At 40.8% G+C, this 11,915-nt stretch overlaps 1 pseudogene; it reads right to left on the bottom strand.

The window, feature by feature from the left end:
- Window positions 1–2,334: 2,334 nt before the first annotated feature.
- LOC126263932 (5S ribosomal RNA) lies at window positions 2,335–2,452 on the bottom strand (annotated as a pseudogene).
- Between the last annotated feature and the right edge of the window lie 9,463 nt (window positions 2,453–11,915).

Raw genomic sequence — 11,915 nt, 5'->3', positions numbered from 1 at the left:
ATCTGACTACACTATGTTTATTCCTTACCCTGAGAGCTAAGAGGGCGGAGGTGCCCTCCTCTCCTTGCCCTCGGGTATGAGCGGCCCTGAGCACCCATGACCTAGTGTCAGTTTGAAAACTGTTAACGTGCTAGGTAATTTTAACTACATTGTAGTTTTGTAGTTAAATAATTTTTTTCTGAATATTTTCTGAATTGATAAGGTAATGGATTCACAATTGATTCCTTTTAATACTCTTCCATCACTGTTGCATCCATACCCCCCACCATCAGCAAAAGGATGTACCTAACTTGAGCAACTGCAGCTACATTATATCTAGTATGAGAGTCTCCCATACTTTCTTCCCTTTTTATTTTTTAGAAAAAGTATACTGATGATGTCATCATGTATGACGCTTATAACCAACTCTGACAGCATGATGTGTGTGTTTTTATTCTAAATGGTATATTCCCTTAACCATGACAACAGAGTTTGTATTTGAACAGGAACATAATACGTGTTCGCTCCCTACGTTCAATATTGATGGTTGTTAAGGGTTTCGCCATTGCAGTTATGACCACATAATCGTTAATTTATTTTGTGAGAGTATATGATGTTTCAATTATACAAGGTGATGCACAAAATGATCCAGCATTTGTTTCTGTAAAAAAAGAAATATTTTCTATTAGTTGGAATACATAAATGAAAACTACATTGTGTTAACAATATATCTGAAGATTGTGTTCTGTTTATGACATGTTCAATATGACCGCTCTCACCTCTTCCAACTTCTCTAACATGAACACCTTCTTTTGAATTACTCGTCAACACATATCATCATCTCATTGCATACATCAGTTATCAGCATTTACAGTTCCATCAACATATACAGGCGTTTAGGGAAAAGTCTTTTCCTTTAGAAACCCCAAAGAAGAAAATCACATGGATTTACATTAGTACTGTTCAGGGTCCAGTTTTCTCCACATGCGAACAATTAGGAAATCTGTTCCGAAACGACATTTGCCTCAAAAATTTCGTACATGATGTTTAATACATCAGCTGTGTGTGGCTTCATTCTGAAAAATTCAACCATTGCTGAACAAATTCAGGAAAAGTTGTTTGAAACTAGTTTCGGAAGAACACAGTATCGATGAAGTAAAGGCAGGAACATCTTGAAATATTTTATGCAAAACAAACCTGCAAGCTGGGGATTCAAAATAAGGGGCATAGCAGGAGTTTCTGCCTACTTATATGACGCCCACATTTATCATGGTGCAGCAGGAAAAAAAAACAACGTGAAAAGGAAGAGAGAAGTATGGGAAGGGCTTGCATATGAAGTGGTCATAAAATAAACAGACACGTTTCCAGAAAACAATTTCAAGGTATATGCCGACAACTTTTTTATGAGTGATATACTTGTTCAGAGTGTATTTCGTTGGAACAGTAAGAGCAAATACGCTGAAACATTGTGACCTGCCCAACGAAAAAGATATGAAGAATGATGAACGAGTACATCACACGGGGCGATTCATTGTAGTGAGATGGTATGACAACGAACTTGTTACTCTGTTGTCATTTTTTGTCCGTGTGGAGTCCCAGGATAAGGCAAGCAGATGGCACAAATCACAAAGAGAACATGTGCAAGCCCCAAGAGCACCTGTTATACCAACTTACAACACCTATTCAGGTGGTATTGATCTGAGTGAGCCGGCCGGTGTGGTCGAGCGGTTCTAGGCGCGTCAGTCTGGAACCGCGCGACCGCTACGGTCGCAGGTTCGAATCCTGCCTCTGGCATGGATGTGTGTGATGTCCTTAGGTTCGTTAGGTTTAAGTAGTTCTAAGTTCTAGGGGACTGATGACCTCAGATGTTAAGTCCCATAGTGCTCAGAGCCATTTGAACCATTTTTTTTTATCTGAGTGACATGTTATCATCACTATACAAATGAGGATTTATACATCTTTTGGCGCACAATTACAGTTGCAGTAGTCAACATTTGACTCAAATATAGTAAGGACTGCAAATTTATTCAAGAACGACACAGTCAACTGCGCAGATTTGAAGCAGAAATTGTTGGTGGGCTAGTATTGGTATCGAAAGACAAATGAAACATGGGACGCCCAAGTAAAGATAAAAAAAAAAAAGTAAACTCCTCCCGAACAGGCCATGAAGACCCAACAGTACCGACCGGCCACCATGTCATCCTCAGCCCATAGGTGTCACTGGAAGTGGATATGGAGGGGCATGTGGTCAGCACACTGCTCCTCCAGCTATATGTCAGTTTCCGAGACCGGAGCCGCTACTTCTCAATCAAGTAGCTCCTCAGTTTGCCTCACAAGGGCTGAGTGCACCCTGCTTGCCAACAGCGCTCAGCAGACCAGATGGTCACCCATCCAAGTGCTAGCCCAGCCCGACAGCACTTATCTTCGGTGATCTGACAGGAACCGGTGTTATCACTGTGGTAAGGCCGTTGGCAAATAAAGGTCACGTGTCACAAAAGAAGAAGCTGGCTGCAGTTGAAGATTGCCAAAAGGACAAATTTGATCACTGGCCTATATGGAAGGAAACAAGGACGATGCAAGATATATATCAAGATGGTATTACATATACGAACAAGTGATGTATTTTTGTGCTTAAATAAAGATAGAAATTGTTTCAGAAGATTTCACAATAAAAATTTGCAAACCGATTTGACTAATAATTTCAGTTGCTTTTTTTATTTTATTGCGAAAATAAATTAACAGTTTTGCATAATGCACTCTTTAGCGAATCAGCAGCTGTTTTAAAGTATATAGGAACTTGACTGTGCAGTACTGAGATATATATTGCGACTTGCTGCTACATGATAATAGTCATTTACTTCATTTTATATTACTAATTATAAGTAAATGCATTTAAAAGTAAGATGGTATTAATATATTCATTCTTCCACAGAGAATTTTCCATGAAAACGAGAATAAAGGAGATTATGCAACTAGAACTTACAAATTAAATTAAAAATATTAACAACATGTCTTGCCATCGAGTATTTTATAGTGTATATTTCTCAGTGTGACAAATATGCCACATTAAAATTTTGGGGTGAAAATGATAAAAGAGTTGGAGTTGCACATAAAATTATGAAAAGAAGCAACACTATCAGCTTTTGATGAAACAAAAATTTTTGAGTCTGTGGGGAATGATGTTGGACATGACAGTGTTAAATGAGGCTGACCCTCGAGTTTTAAAACATGCGCGAAACCATCACCACCACATTTTTTTGGTTTATGAAACAATAACACAGTTTTAACGTGCTTTTATTTGGCGACAGAAAAATAAGGGGAGAGAAATTTAAATTACAATTTACTTCGATGAATATGAAACTTAAAAGGTTAAAGTTGGAATGAATGTTACTTGAAGGTTATGTTAAATATTGATGTGCTTCACAAAGAAGTTTTTCCCTTAATTAAGAGATTTTAAATGGAACTAAGCTTTCAAGACTGTCCAGCTATGCCTATTTTTAATACGTTCACTTGTATGACGCAGTATTACAATGCTATTCAATAGTCACTCTTCCTTTGTTAGCCATCTTGGAACGACACACAAACAGTGCATTTGGAAATTAATGAAACTAATATCCAAGAGCTACTCTCACTTCTGCCAACATAACGTGCAATAACAACGGATAACCTAAAAAAATTAATGCCAAAACAAATGTTGGATCATTTCGTGTGCCACCTGTATGACACATGGAGTAAGTAAGCATATAGTATCGAGTAGTTACTGAAAGGTGACATGTAGTTCAACAGCAGGTCACTAATTCTACAAAAGGTGAAAATAAACGGCAGTATATTCAGATTCTAGTATTGACAACTTCGGTGCTCTTAAACACTTGCCCAGTGGGTTTGAGAACGAAAGCAACAAGGTTTCTGCTGGCAGTATAATTACTGATGTAGTTTTTAATCAAGTAACTCATCTACCTTACAGTGTCATTTATAGCACTTGCATGGAGCATAACCCCCAAATTCAGTATAGACGAACTTTAATATTTCGTCTTATTTAACTAATGTAGAGTGCTAGAGCGAAAATATTAGCTTTTAAATGAGTCTTTAGAGCGAGCCAAGACTGCTTCTCTAATCTGAGTATCAGATTTTTTGCTAAAGTTCGAGTCACAGCACTACAAGTACTTGATAGTGGCTTTTGTTATTCGGAAGTGTTTCAAGAATGTGTCTTTGTTTATGAGCGCTACTTCCATTACTAATTTGTTTCATGCCACTGTGTTATTTCTGTGTAAAATCCCCTTCCAAATCCAAAATTTATGCTTTCTCTTCTTATTATTGGATTCTTGGTGCATTTCTAATGCCATAACTTGAATGGCAACACCAATGTCTGTACGAATAATGCCAGCTGACGCCATATTGAAAACAGAGCCACAATAATTTTTTGACAGGAACGTGTGGAAACAGCAGTTTAGATACACTCGCGCTCTCGGTAACATATGACGAAGTTAAGACTTTATCGTCCGCCTGGTTTGCTGAGTGGTAACGTGTTCGCCTACCATGTAGCTGGTCTCGAATCGATTCCCGGCTGGGTTGGAGATTTTCTTCGCCCGTGGACTGGGAGTTGTGCTGTCCTCATCATCCTCTCATCATCATCATCACCGACGCGCAAATTGCCCAATGTGGCGTCACCTGAAATAAGACTTGCAATCCAGCTACCGAACTTCCGTGGATGGTGCCTCCTGGTAAACAATGCCATACAATAATTTAAGGTTTTGAAGGACTTTGTTGGCTACCTTTTCGATGACACACAGATTTTGCACCTGGCCCCGGACGTAGACGAGCGTTCGCGTTGTATGTCAGCTGGGGGTGTGACGTCACGCGTTCGTTGCGGGGTCTAATTTCCCGTAGGCCCCGTGCCGCTTGCTGACGTCGCATATGGACACCTGGCTTAATGTTAACGTCCGCGCCGTGTTTAATCGGTCGATCATCCGAGCGCCAGTTGTGCCACACTCACATTAGTTGGTCGTAAAGGTAAGTGGTAGCTGCCATGCCAGATGTCCTAATAACAATAATGGGCGTATCATCCGACGATTCCGCGAACAGATCGAATAATGGAGCCTTTCTATTCAACTCAACAAAACGAATGACTTTATAGTCTTTCTGTAAACAGAAGAGAGCAACGCTTGCGGAGGGAGAAGTAGTCGTCACAGGAAGAGCGCTGTAACTGCCATACAGACTTACAAATTGTAAGAATCAATTTCCTCTCAAGCAGTGCAGTTCAGTGTGCGGTGGTACACGTGCTTTCTGTTCATGTGTGTACCCTTGTCAATAGTACTCAACACTTCGTGTGCGAAAAGAGCTAGTTGTGTTTCGCAGGCTTCAAATGGCTCTGACAAGGGAACCTCCCCATCGCACCCCCCTCAGATTTAGTTATATGTTGACGCAGTGGATAGGCCTTGAAAAACTGAACACAGATAAATCGAGAAAACAGGAAGAAGTTGTGTGGAACTATGAAAAAAATTAGTAAAATATACAAACTGAGTAGTCCATGCGAAGATAGGCAACATCAAGGACAATGGGAGACAAGCAGCGTCGTGGTCGCGTGGTTAGCGAGAGCAGCTGCGGAGCGAGAGGTCCTAGGTTCAAGTCTTCCCTCGAGTGAAAAGTTTAATTTTTAATTTTCAGTTTATGTGACAAACTCTTATGTTTTCATCACTTTTTTGGGAGTGATTATCACATCCACAAGAAAACCTAAATCGGGCAACGTAGAAGAATCTTTTTACCCATTCGCCAAGTGTACAAGTTAGGTGGGCCGACAACATATTCCTGTCATGTGACGCACATGCCGTCACCAGTGTCTTATAGAATATATCAGACGTGTTTTCCTGTGGAGGAATCGGATGACCTATGACCTTGCGATCAAATGTTTTCGGTTCCCATTGGAGAGGCACGTCCTTTCGTCTACTAATCGCACGGTTTTGCGGTGCGGTCGCAAAAAACAGACACCAAACTTATTACCGTGAACAGAGACTTCAATGAAAGAACAGACAGATCATAACTTTGCGAAAGTAAAGAAAGTAAAATTTTCAGTCGAGGGAAGACTTGAACCAAGGACCTCTCGTTCCGCTGCTACTCACGCTAACCACGGGACCACGGCGCACCAGAGCTCACGTGGTCCTTAATGTGGCATGTGTTACACGTGGACTACTCAGTTTGTATATTTTATTAATTTTTTTCATAGTTTCACACAACTTCTTCCTGTTTTCTCGATTAATCTGTGTTCAGTTTTTCAAGGCCTATCCACTGTGCCAACTTATAACTAATTCTGAGGGGGGTGCGATGGGGAGGTTCCCTTGTGAGCACTATGGGACTTAACAGCTGAGGTCATCAGTCCCCTAGAACTTAGAACTACTTAAACCTAACTAACGTAAGGACATCACACACACCCATGCCCGAAGCAGGATTCGAAACTGCGACCGTAGCGTTCGCGCGGTTCCACACTGAAGCGCCTAGAACAGCTCGGCCACTCCGGCCGGCCGTGCTTCGCAGGGACGATGTTTTCTAGTTCCGTGATGACTGTATGTCAATAGACCGTTCTCTTCGAGGTAATTCATAATGTTAGAACGCAATATATGTTCCATAATCATGCTGCATACCGACGTTAACGATATGGGCCTGTAATTAAGTGAATTACTCCTACCTTTCTTGAATACTGGTGTAACCTGTGCAGCTTTCCAGGCTTTGGGTACGGATCTTTGTTCGAGCGAGCTGTTGTGTATGACTATTATGTATGGAGCTATTGCATCAGCATACTCTGAAAGGAACCTATGCAGTCTGGATCAGAAGACTTGCTTTTATTAAGTGATTCAATTTGCTTCACTAATCCGAGGAAATCTACATTTAGCTAACTCATTAACAGTGTTTCTTTAGCTAAAGAATATTTGTTGCTTTCGTCACTGTTCACGAGATCCCAAATACACGTATTTTCGACAAATCGGGGCTCTAACTGTGCTAACAAATAATTGAATTTTGTTACTTCATTCTGTATTCTCGCGCTGTAAATTGTGCTTCAGTCTGACTAAACCACATATCAGGCTTTTCAGTCCACAACGGAGGAAGTTTCATACTAACTTTGTCCACTTCAGTTTTCATATCACTTTCGAGGATATTACTATTTCCTCCATCTGCCATCTGATTTGTTTCTTCTTTAGGTAACCTCGGGGTCACCAGTTGTTGGTCTTCTTGTACAGTTAACCACAAAAACACAGTATTTTAGATTCAAAATTATTATTTGGAAACTTCCTTTTTGTTACAGGACCAGTACCATCATCCAACAACAAAACAACTGCACTCTAGACCTCTCACTCTGTGTATTTCAAAATGTCATTTGTTTTGAAAAGAAAGTTAACACAAAGAACAATTATTTACTGAACTGCAGGTTATGAACATAAACGTAAACCTACATACGCGGCGTAATCAACTGTTGGATCATATCTCAACGCGACACGTTAACTCTGAATTGTCATGTTTGACCGTCTGTTTTGTGCGTACACTCCAATTGAGCGAGTGGAACTAGAATGTGTCCATTGTTCCGGAGTCATAATGGATGGCTTGAGAAATTCTTATTCCAGACGTTGTCTACGCTCTCCATTAGTCTCACTGACTCGACGATTATGTATTGGCCCGCGTTGTGCGTACACCGAGCGACATTTCAACGCCTCATTCGTGGCATTTTCCTCCAAAGAAATTAACACGAATTGAAATGAGTTGAACGTATGCAAAGCATCAAATTACCACGAACTGACAACAAATCAAACTTTGCTACGCACCAAAGGTATGATCACCACCGATAAAACACTAAAGTATCGCTTTCAAATGTATTCTTTTTCGCAAAATTTCTATGTTGAATGCGAAATTTGTTGCTGCTATGAAAACATGTGACAGCAGAACTATACAAGTGATTGTCGCTTTTTTTGTTATGAAAACATGTGACAGCAGAACTGTCAAACCCATAGACCATATACAGGGTGTTACAAAAAGGTACGGCCAAACTTTCAGGAAACATTCCTCACACACAAAGAAAGAAAATATGTTATGTGGACATGTGTCCGGAAACGCTTACTTTCCATGTTAGAGCTCATTTTATTACTTCTCTTCAAATCACATTAATCATGAAATGGAAACACACAGCAATAGAACGTACCAGCGTGACTTCAAACACTTTGTTACAGGAAATGTTCAAAATGTCCTCCGTTAGCGAGGATACATGCATCCCCCTCGTCGCATGGAATCCATGATGCGCTGATGCAGCCCTGGAGAATGGCGTATTGTATCACAGCCGTCCACAATACGAGCACGAAGAGTCTCTACATTTGGTACCGGGGTTGCGTAGACAAGAGCTTTCAAATGCCCCCATAAATGAAAGTCAAGGGGGTTGAGGTTAGGAGAGCGTGGAGGCCATGGAATTGGTCCGCCTCTACCAATCCATCGGTCACCGAATCTGTTGTTGAGAAGCGTACGAACACTTCGACTGAAATGTGCAGGAGCTCCATCGTGCATGAACCACATGAGGTCGTACTTGTAAAGGCACATGTTCTAGCAGCACAGGTAGAGTATCCCGTATGAAATCATGGCGGTGAATCGAGGAAATACAGTACATACTGACGAAACTAAAATGAGCTCTAACATGGAAATTAAGCGTTTCCGGACACATGTCCACATAACATCTTTTCTTTATTTCTGTGTGAGGAATGTTTCCTGAAAGTTTGGCCGTACCTTTTTGTAACACCCTGTATAACATAGGCCGCGCATGTCCCTGTCTCTGGCGTGTTAACGCTTGAAACCAAGATCTTAGTAACGTGCCTCGGGGCAGAAAGCGGAGTTCCTGTCATTATGCGCTGTGTGAAGTGGAGCGACAGTTACAGTTCCTCTCATTTATAGGTAAAATCAAGCACTGATTTAGAAAATGAGTGTGAATTCCTAAGGGACCAAACTGCTGAGGTCATCGGTCCCTAGACTCACACACTACATAAACTAACTTATACTAAGAACAACACACACACCGATGCCCAAGGGAGAACTCGAACCTCCGGCGGGAGGGGCCGCGCAATCCGTGACATGGCGCCTCAAACCGCGCGGTTACTTTGCGTGGCATTGATTTTGACAATTCAACGAACTGTAGTATTACTCTTATACATTTAGTAGTGCAGTTGACCTAGTTTATCCGAAATTCCTGATAAAGCAGTGGTTATCGTTTTTACATGTGGTCAAGCTGAAACGTATTGACAGATCTTCTAACAAGCGACAGAATGACTATTCTTTAGTTAATACTTGTTTTTTTTTGTTTGCTTTCGCACTGTGAATTCTTGTAGTTCACCGCTTCCACAAAAGTGGAAGAAAAAATGACAACTTCGAGCGCAGCATTATTTTTCTAACGATTCCACAAGAATATGTGTGGAATGATTTAGTAAGCTTTTGTAAGAAAGGAAATTCGTTTATGTGCATAACGTCAGCTATTTACACTAAATAAGCACGTGTGTTTTCTAACTTTTGCTTAATCCAGTACAGATACCGAACGATATCAAGATAGGAAGATATGTTACAAACCGTTGGTTATACTGGTGTGGTTTGCTAGATATTAACGATATGTCGTCTCAAAAGCTTAGTCGTTCACGATATTTTACATCCAAGGATAAACATCGATACTAACTTTCAACTTATCGAAATATCTCTGCAAGTATTTTAAATTAATTCACTTATGCAACTGAGATTTTCGTCACTTTTCCTAATCTGTAGGTAAAACATCTGTCTAATCTGAACATATGTGAAGGTCTTTACTTCTGTATCTAGTAAAATGCTCAACATTTGATCTGCAACAAAAATTTCATAAATTGTGCACTACAAATGGTCGACTTCGCGTCCCGAGTCACGTGACTTAGACTGCGCATGACGTCATTTTATTGAAACCAACATTTATGTTATCAAGGGTGTATGGTCAAACCGACCATCACATTTCTATCATTGAGGTTTTCAAACAAAAATACCAACCAAATTTTCGACTTTTCTTTCATACTAACCTTGTCCTGACAGTTAAAAAAGAAAAAAAAGAAGTTAGCCAATTCGGTCGAGCCGTTTACAAGTGATGATCGTTCATACATGTGGCAATTGATTTTTATTTATATAGGTTCGGTGTAAATCTCTCAGTTGGCATCGGCACTATTAATTTGAATTTAAGCCACATCTGGTCTACGCTTACATAGTTAGTTTGGAAGGATTGACTCATAGCAAGGCATCAAGCGAATTTTTATCTGTTATTTGATATACTCGTAGATTTTTTTTCGTTTATTCTTGGTGGATTTGAATGTTATAGTATTCAGCTTGTGATCACTAATCCCTGCATCCCTCATGATGCGCAGTGGTTAGCACACTGGACTCGCATTCGGAAGGGCGAGGGTTCAAACCCGCGTCTGGCCGTCCAGATTTAGATTTCCCACGATTTCCCTGAATCGCTCCAAGCAAACGCCGAAATGATTCCTTTGAGAGGATACGGCCGATTTCCTTCGCCAACCTTGACATAATCCGAGCTTGTGCTCCGTCTCTAATGACCTCGATGTCGACGGGACGTTAAACCCGACCTTTCCTTCCGTCATGATGCTTCCTATTTGCTCAGCACTGTTTGTTGCTAAGATGCGAAGTGCGTTCCTGATCTAACTGTTCAAAATAATTCTTGGAGAAAACATTTGTTACAGTTTCGGACGACGCTGTTTACCCACCATCGACTTTAATCATGTATTTTCACCGACATGTCTAGGATACTTGGAAGTTATCAGCAAGTGTGTAAGTGGGTACGTATTTGAGATGATACGTTTTCTGAACCTTTCGGCAACTGTATCATCTGCGTTGGGAGGGGTGGGGGGGGGGGGTGTCTCTGGGAAAATGTACTATTGCGGTGAGTGACGAAGTAGTTTTGATAATTTATGTTTTGGGTGGACGTGCTATTGGACGGTATGCGTTCATGTGGTGATACTGATACTACTAGTCAGTATCCGTTACATGTTGTGGTACTGAACTGATTCATCTGACCGTTTGGCGGGACTGGGTACGGGCTCGGTTTGCGTAGATCACGCAGGCAACAACACCGTCAGCAAACTTGTTCGCCTCTAGTGGGGCCATTTAAGGCCATGTTGCACATTCTGGTCATATATAAAGCACACCAGTGGCAAGACACAATCAATACCTTCACTGCGCGATAACAACGGTGAAGTCGCTAATGACAGTGCCACTAAATCAGAGTTATTAAACACGGTTTTCCGAAACTCCTTCACCAAAGAAGACAAAGTAAATATTCCTGAATTCCAATCAAGAACAACTGCCAAGATGAGAAACATAGAAGTAGATATCCTCGGTGTAGCAAAGCAGCTTAAATCGCTTAATAAAGGCAAGGCCTCTAGTCCAGATTGTATACCAGTCAGCTTCCTCTCAGAGTATGCTGATAAAATAGCTCCATATTTAGCAATTATATACAACCACTCGCTCACAGAAAGATCCGTACCTAAAGACTGGAAAATTGCTCAAGTCACACCAATACCCAAAAAGGGAAGTAGGGGTAATCCGCAGAATTACAGGCCTATACCACTAACGTCGATTTGCAGTAGGGTTTCAGAACATATACTGTATTCGAACATTATGAAGTACCTCGGAGAAAACGATTTATTGACATATAGTCAACACGGATTCAGAAAATATGGTTCTTGTGAAACACAACTAGCTCTTTATACTCATGAAGTAATAAGTGCTATCGACAGGGGATGTCAAATTGATTCCACATTTTTAGATTTCCAGAAGGCTTACGACACCGTTCCTCACAAGCGTCTTCTAATGAAACTGTCTGCCTACGGAGTATCGCCTCAGTTGTGCGACTAGATTCGTGATTTCCTGTCAGAAAGGTCACAGTTCGT

Source organism: Schistocerca nitens, chromosome 6, assembly GCF_023898315.1.
Source record: "Schistocerca nitens isolate TAMUIC-IGC-003100 chromosome 6, iqSchNite1.1, whole genome shotgun sequence".
NCBI classification, from domain to species: Eukaryota; Metazoa; Arthropoda; class Insecta; order Orthoptera; family Acrididae; genus Schistocerca; species Schistocerca nitens.
The sequence above is the reverse complement of the archived record's forward strand: the minus strand, read 5'-3'. Positions and strand labels throughout refer to the sequence as shown.